At 32.6% G+C, this 8,057-nt stretch overlaps 1 non-coding gene across 1 annotated transcript; it reads right to left on the reverse strand.

Moving 5' to 3' along the window:
- Positions 1-7,451: 7,451 nt before the first annotated feature.
- On the reverse strand, positions 7,452-7,558 carry LOC139894896 (small nucleolar RNA R71). The gene has a single exon (XR_011775374.1). It is a non-coding gene; the product is annotated as a small nucleolar RNA R71 (small nucleolar RNA).
- Between the last annotated feature and the right edge of the window lie 499 nt (positions 7,559-8,057).

The raw sequence follows: 8,057 nt of genomic DNA on the forward strand, positions 1-8,057 counted from the left end.
ATATATATATATATATATATATATATATATATATATATGTATATATATATACATATATATACATATATATATATATATATATATATATATATATATATATATATATATATATATATATATATATATATATATATATATATATATATATATAAAGGATATAACTAATAAATTTATATATATAATTGTTCGATTACAACTATGTATATTAATAAATATACAAATGATATAGGTTCGTGAATCCGAGGCCAACCCTGCATTGTTCAGTATCGTCGTATGCATATTTTTACTACAAAATATCGTATTGTGAGTTTCATTTGCTCCCTTTTTTAAATGCTTTTGCAATATATATTTTGGGACTAAGAATACATGGGCTGTTTTTATAAATATTTTACGAAATAGACACAAGTAATCGAAACTACATTCTATTTTGGATTATCGAATCGAATATGCCCCTTTTTAGCTTGGTAACTTAAGAATTAGGGAACTGTACCCCTAATTGACGCGAATCCTAAAGATAGATCTATGGGCCTAACAAACCCCATCCGAGGTACGAATGCTTTAGTACTTCGATTTTTATACAGACGAGAGGATTCTGTTTTAAGGATATTCTATATGCATCTTGTTAATGTCGTTTACCAAGTGTTCATCATGTGAATGATTTTTATCTCTATGCAGTTTGCGAAATGCCTGATATGAGATGTATATTTATGGAATAATTGAAATCTTGTGGTCTATTAACATTATGGAAATGATTGATTATGATAAACTAATGAACTCACCAACCTTTTGGTTGACACTTTTAAGCATGTTTATTCTCAGGTTTGAAAGAAATCTTCCGCTGTGCATTTGCTCATTTTAAAGATATTACTTGAAGTCATTCATGGCATATTTCAAAAGACGTTGCATTCAATTTGTTGAGTTCAATAAAGATTATTATTAAATAAATGACAGATTAGGTCATTTATAGTTTGGATATTATGAAATGGTATGCATGTCTGTCAACTTTCGATGTAATGAAAGTTTGTCTTTTAAAAACGAATGCAATGTTTGTAAAATGTATCATATAGAGGTCAAGTATCTCGCGATGTAACCAAATGTAATGTATTGGTCCAGATGGATTAGGATGGGTCGTTAAAGAAATGTCAATCTTCAGATAACCATTATCGCGTTATTTAACGGATGAGGGATTTCCTCAAAACAAAAAACAAAAAATCCATAACTTGACTTCTCTGAAGGCCATATGAAGAAATTGTCTGGTTAATGAGGCTGAATTAAAAAATCACTTGAGGAAGAAGAATTTTGATGGTTTTCGTGGGTGGAGGATGAAGATTTCAGATGGTTTTGGTCGCCAGATCTTTAGCGACTGTACTTTCAAATGATTTTAGCGTTTGACTGCTATTCAAATATATATGCAAATTCAACGGAGTATATTAATTGAAATAATAATAATTAATTAATATGATCTAATTTTAATTCAAATTTATTTAGGTTAATGACATCACCCATCATGTTTAGATTTTTTCTTTTTCTTTTTGATTTTTTTTAACAAAGAAATTAGCCTAATAATGATATCATCATTATAGGATTTTAATCGAAACTACAGAAGATACTTGCTCCCTTCAAATTCAAAATCTATTGTTATTAGAAAAAAAGGACATAGTTTAAGATAAAAATACATGTAACATATATTTTTTTGTGAACTTTACAGTTTTAACCCTTACTTTTTAACTATAATTTTATCTGATATGAATAAAATAAGGGTCCTGATATCGCTCCATTTATAAATGTTTTATCTCGCGATATCTTCCTCACTTTGTTCGGTTTTTGATGATCTTGGAGCCTATTTTGTGTGCTATTGAGCTAAATGGTAATTTAAGGGCTAAGGACTTGATTTGGTGTAAAATTACCCAAATCTTGGGCAAAATTGGCTAAGGAATTGGAAAGTGCAGAATCAGCTCAAAAAGCGCCGCTCCTAAACTAAGAGCGCTGCTCCTGTGGAGCAAAAGCGCCGCACTAGCTGCAAAAGCGACGTTCTTATGCACATTTCAGCTCCATTTTTCATCAGTGAGCAAAAGCGCCGCTCCTATTCAGCCAAAAGCGTCGCTCCCTCAACAAAAGCGTCGCCCCTGATTTGAGCCAAAAGCGGCGTTCCTGATCAAAAGCGCCGCTCTTCATTAAAGCCAAAATCTTCGCTCCTGAGTCAAAAGCGGCGCTCCTGTCACTGTTTCAGCCCAGATTTTAGCACTATAAAAGCGACGAGATTAGGTCATTTCTCATATGCATCTTTAGAGAGCAGCTGTCTTAGGTCCGAATTTCACATACAAAACCCTAATTTTGTAGTGACCCGAACTTTTCCATGTTTATATATATTAATTGAGATTGATATTTACATGATTAAATGTTTCCAACATGTTAAGCAATCAAATTTGTTAAGGCTTGATAAATTGAAATATGTTTCATATAGACAATTGACCACCCAAGTTAACCGGTGATTCACGAACGTTAAAACTTGTAAAAACTATATGATGACATATATATAGATATATATATAGTTAACATGATACTATGATAAGTAAACATATCATTAAGTATATTAACAATGAACTACATATGTAAAAACCAGACTACTAACTTAATGATTTTTAAACGAGACATATATGTAACGATTATCGTTGTAAAGACATTTAATGTATATATATCATATTAAGAGATATTCATACATGATAATATCATGATAATATAATAATTTAAAATCTCATTTGATATTATAAACATTGGGTTAACAACATTTAACAAGATCGTTAACCTAAAGGTTTCAAAACAACACTTACATGTAACGACTAACGATGACTTAACGACTCAGTTAAAATGTATATACATGTAGTGTTTTAATATGTATTTATACACTTTTGAAAGACTTCAATACACTTATCAAAATACTTCTACTTAACAAAAATGCTTACAATTACATCCTCGTTCAGTTTCATCAACAATTCTACTCGTATGCACCCGTATTCGTACTCGTACAATACACAGCTTTTAGATGTATGTACTATTAGTATATACACTCCAATGATCAGCTCTTAGCAGCCCATGTGAGTCACCTAACACATGTGGGAACCATCATTTGGCAACTAGCATGAAATATCTCATAAAATTACAAAAATATGAGTAATCATTCATGACTTATTTACATGAAAACAAAATTACATATCCTTTATATCTAATCCATATACCAACGACCAAAAACACCTACAAACACTTTCATTCTTCAATTTTCTTCATCTAATTGATCTCTCTCAAGTTCTATCTTCAATTTCTAAGTGTTCTTCATATATTCTACAAGTTCTAGTTACATAAAATCAAGAATACTTTCAAGTTTGCTAGCACACTTCCAATCTTGTAAGGTGATCATCCAACCTCAAGAAATCTTTGTTTCTTACAGTAGGTTATCATTCTAATACAAGGTAATAATCATATTCAAACTTTGGTTCAATTTTTATAACTATAACAATCTTATTTCAAGTGATGATCTTACTTGAACTTGTTTTCGTGTCATGATTCTGCTTCAAGAACTTCGAGCCATCCAAGGATCCGTTGAAGCTAGATCCATTTTTCTCTTTTCCAGTAGGTTTATCCAAGGAACTTAAGGTAGTAATGATGTTCATAACATCATTCGATTCATACATATAAAGCTATCTTATTCGAAGGTTTAAACTTGTAATCACTAGAACATAGTTTAGTTAATTCTAAACTTGTTCGCAAACAAAAGTTAATCCTTCTAACATGACTTTTAAAATCAACTAAACACATGTTCTATATCTATATGATATGCTAACTTAATGATTTAAAACCTGGAGACACGAAAAACACCGTAAAACCGGATTTACGCCGTCGTAGTAACACCGCGGGCTGTTTTGGGTTAGTTAATTAAAAACTATGATAAACTTTGATTTAAAAGTTGTTATTCTGAGAAAATGATTTTTATTATGAACATGAAACTATATCCAAAAATTATGATTAAACTCAAAGTGGAAGTATGTTTTCTAAAATGGTCATCTAGACGTCGTTCTTTCGACTGAAATGACTACCTTTACAAAAATGACTTGTAACTTATTTTTCCGACTATAAACCTATACTTTTTCTGTTTAGATTCATAAAATATAGTTCAATATGAAACCATAGCAATTTGATTCACTCAAAACGGATTTAAAATGAAGAAGTTATGGTTAAAACAAGATTGGATAATTTTTCTCATTTTAGCTACGTGAAAATTGGTAACAAATCTATTCCAACCATAACTTAATCAACTTGTATTGTATATTATGTAATCTTGAGATACCATAGACACGTATACAATGTTTCGACCTATCATGTCGACACATCTATATATATTTCGGAACAACCATAGACACTCTATATGTGAATGTTGGAGTTAGCTATACAGGGTTGAGGTTGATTCCAAAATATATATAGTTTGAGTTGTGATCAATATTGAGATACGTATACACTGGGTCGTGGATTGATTCAAGATAATATTTATCGATTTATTTCTGTACATCTAACTGTGGACAACTAGTTGTAGTTTACTAACGAGGACAACTGACTTAATAAACTTAAAACATCAAAATATATTAAAAGTGTTGTAAATATATTTTGAACATACTTTGATATATATGTATATATTGTTATAGGTTCGTGAATCAACCAGTGGCCAAGTCTTACTTCCCGACGAAGTAAAAATCTGTGAAAGTGAGTTATAGTCCCACTTTTAAAATCTAATATTTTTGGGATGAGAATACATGCAGGTTTTATAAATGATTTACAAAATAGACACAAGTACGTGAAACTACATTCTATGGTTGAATTATCGAAATCGAATATGCCCCTTTTTATTAAGTCTGGTAATCTAAGAATTAGGGAACAGACACCCTAATTGACGCGAATCCTAAAGATAGATCTATTGGGCCTAACAAACCCCATCCAAAGTACCGGATGCTTTAGTACTTCGAAATTTATATCATATCCGAAGGGTGTCCCGGAATGATGGGGATATTCTTATATATGCATCTTGTTAATGTCGGTTACCAGGTGTTCACCATATGAATGATTTTTATCTCTATGTATGGGATGTGTATTGAAATATGAAATCTTGTGGTCTATTATTATGATTTGATATATATAGGTTAAACCTATAACTCACCAACATTTTTGTTGACGTTTTAAGCATGTTTATTCTCAGGTGATTATTAAGAGCTTCCACTGTCGCATACTTAAATAAGGACGAGATTTGGAGTCCATGCTTGTATGATATTGTGTAAAAACTGCATTCAAGAAACTTATTTTGTTGTAACATATTTGTATTGTAAACCATTATGTAATGGTCGTGTGTAAACAAGATATTTTAGATTATCATTATTTGATAATCTACGTAAAGCTTTTTAAACCTTTATTGATGAAATAAAGGTTATGGTTTGTTTTAAAATGAATGCAGTCTTTTAAAAACGTCTCATATAGAGGTCAAAACCTCGCAACGAAATCAATTAATATGGAACGTTTTTAATCAATAAGAACGGGACATTTCAAATTTCATCATCCATTGGTGTTTAAGGGTGGATTGAAGGAAGCTAGCTCAAGATCCATAATTGTTTAGCTTAGATCTTCATCTGCTTTACATTTTGGGTTGTAATCTCCGCTTTACTTTACTTATTTTGAATCTATTACTTGTAATAACTTGAAGATGATGATTATTTATGTTTCTATGCTTATTATTAGTTTAATTTTAGCCATGATTGGCTAAATCTCTTGTGTTTGCTTATCTATTAATCTCTAATGCTAGTGTTTGCCCCAAAATCAATTGAATAATGTTGTTTGAATGAATTACATGATCATGTGTTGTTGAGTTAGCTAAAGATCCATTGCTGTGAGTTTGTTTTAGGCTTGACGTTGATTACATGTGTTGAGTAGCTCTCTTAGTGATTTGAGAAGTGAATCAATGTGTGCTTCAACACCTTAGGTGATCTAGACAACTAGCTTAGGAATTGCAAGTGATTGTGTTCTTGATCTAGGTTGGTTTTCAATTGGCCTTTAGTCAACATAGTAGTGCCAATTGTCTTAAGTGATTTCGACAGTTGGGGGTTTTAAGTGATTTTAACCCAAGCTCAACCTCAATGACCAAATCATGCTTAACTCGATCCTAGAATACAATGCTTATGTGAATTCGCGGAGTGTTATTTGATTTGATGTTTAGTAGTGATGCTAAAGTTTAATAGTTTAACAACGAATGAGATAGCAAAATAGGCAAAATGGGGCAAGCCAAGCATAGAGAGGATTAGATAAGTGAACACTTCTTAGTTAATTTGATTTAAGTCTTAATACTTTGTTACTTGTTTCTTGCTACTAGTTTGCTTGTTAAGTTTAAGTTTGTTAATTGTGCAAGTTTTAGTTGTTAGTTAATATCAATCAACCCCCCCCCCCCCCCCCATCAAACAAACTCTAGGACAATCGATAGTTGCAAATATTCGACTTACACCGCTCTCTTGGGACGAACTTGATAAGAATACTTACATTAAAGTGCTATAGTAACCGGGTTCTAAGTGCTCGTTAGTTGTGTGTGCTTAATTGTAGTGTTTGAATCATATATAAATTTAGAGGGTAAAAGATGTATTGCACAACACCATCATCACTTTCTTGGCGTCGCTGCCGGGGAGAGGTTAGCTTAGTTGGGTATTTGGTTTAAACTTTTGATTGTTCGATCCTTTCATAGGGGTTTACCCTTACGAAAGTTACTTTTCGTGTTCTATATATTATTTTTGTTTGGAAAATCATTTGTGTTTGTGTTGTGATTGAAGGATAGGTGCCTTTGGTGTATGAAAACAAGGTCTCACAAGGATAAAGAGTTCACACATCCATTCTCCGATCCGGAAAAACACGTGCACGGGGTTTATAATCGTAGAGAAGAAAGGGTATTAAGGAAAAATTTCGAAGCTTTGCCATTTTGTTTAGAAGACATGGATCCTAACGGTCAATCGATTCTCAATGAAGAGGGTAATCCGACAAACCATGGTCCACCGGTTAATCAAGAGTTATTGAATGATCTGAACGACACACATATGTGGAACGCTAGATTAGTTGCACTAACAATGATAGCACCAATCGAAGCGGAAAATTGGAAGATTGAGGGTAAGTTTTTCACATTGATCAAAGATACATACTTTCAAGGGATGCTAGACGAAAATTCGTTCGAACACATCCAACACTTTAATGATCTTTGTGATATCTACAAATACAAAGATGTCATCGATGACGCTATTAAGTTAAGTGCATTACCCTTTACACTTTAAGGGGAAGCGAAGATTTGGTTAAGGAGCTTACCATCCGATTCCATAAGAACTTTTCAAGATTTAACCAACGAGTTTATCAATCACTTCTTTCCACTGTCAAAAGTAGAGCGACTTCCAATGGAGATTAATGGGTTCACCCAACGGGTTGATGAATCTTTGTATGATGCATGGGTACGATTCAAGAAAATGTTAAGAGCTTGCCCACCGCACGGTTTAAAGAAAAAGGAGTACATCAACACATTTTACCGAGGTTGAAGCAATATCTTGATTATTCATCCGGTGGGGTATTTATGTACAAATCACCAAATGCGGCTGAAATCTTATTCGAAGACATCTCGGTTAACACATACGAATGGGCACCTTCACCGCGAGATTTGACAAGGAAAAGTGTAGCACAAATTGAGAGTGATAATACGCAAGTGACGCTTGCAAGCTTGAACAATCAATTTCAAACGTATGGGAAAGAGTTGAAAAAGATTCAACAAATGATAGACGTAATGCAAGTGGGTTTTCAATGATGCGAGGGTCCACATCTCACAAAGAATTGTCCTCAAATTACTCAATGCAATCATGTTGATCTAGATGACATTCCCATGAATTCGGATGCTCATGTGAACTACGTGAGTAATCAAAACTATCAACGGGGAGGAACATTGAACCAAGGCTACTACAATCCTAATAAAAAACAAGTGTCATTCAACACCCAAACCAATA

This window comes from Rutidosis leptorrhynchoides, chromosome 2 (assembly GCF_046630445.1).
Source record: "Rutidosis leptorrhynchoides isolate AG116_Rl617_1_P2 chromosome 2, CSIRO_AGI_Rlap_v1, whole genome shotgun sequence".
NCBI classification, from domain to species: domain Eukaryota; kingdom Viridiplantae; phylum Streptophyta; class Magnoliopsida; order Asterales; family Asteraceae; genus Rutidosis; species Rutidosis leptorrhynchoides.